A 764-nucleotide genomic window follows, 5' to 3' on the forward strand; every position below is an offset into this window, starting at 1 on the left:
ATTTTCCCTGTTGCCAAATACCTCAAGGTTGTGATTACCTTCATTTCAGGTGATATGGCATTGTGGCGTTGGGTAGGAGAAGTCAGTGCATCTCTAATGAGATCGACCACAAAAACAATGCCGGCGCGATCCAATCTGTAGCGTTTTAATAATTCACAGTGTTTGGAGAATATCTCTCCTGCCTCTTCCCTCCGCCATTTTGTCCTCTGCTTAGGGAACTCCTAAGCTGCTTAAAAGTCCTCTTCCCTGCTCCTAATAGATCTCACCTTAGGAGCACTCTTAGGAGCTAGGATTCTTTTGGAATAGCTTTTATCTTTACTAGGATCTACTCTTAATTTTTAGGAGAAATTCTAAGAAAACACCAAGATTCTAAGAATTTTCTTAGAATTTGGCCACTAGGAGCAACTCTTTGCACTAAGAATCTTTAGGAATACGGGCCCTGATCTCATTATCAAAGGACACATCTCACTGAGAGGGGAAAAAAGTAAAAACATTTCAGACCAAATATTGATTCCAGTTTTGTGAAACATGTCAATATAGAATACAATTGCAGAGCTCCTCACCACCATCAGAACAACTAAACACCAATATCTGTTGGCTGATCATCCCACCAGTAACATTTAATATCATCCAATTATCTGTGACGAGCAGCCATAAAGCTGTTGAACTCATGGTTACACTAAGACACTTGATGTTGAATCTTCCTTTCGTTTGTCACACTTCTTTTTAGATGCAGTATTTAAATGCCGTTAAATGTAGTCCAT

The sequence above is a fragment of the Epinephelus moara genome, chromosome 2, assembly GCF_006386435.1.
Source record: "Epinephelus moara isolate mb chromosome 2, YSFRI_EMoa_1.0, whole genome shotgun sequence".
Classification (NCBI taxonomy): Eukaryota; Metazoa; Chordata; class Actinopteri; order Perciformes; family Serranidae; genus Epinephelus; species Epinephelus moara.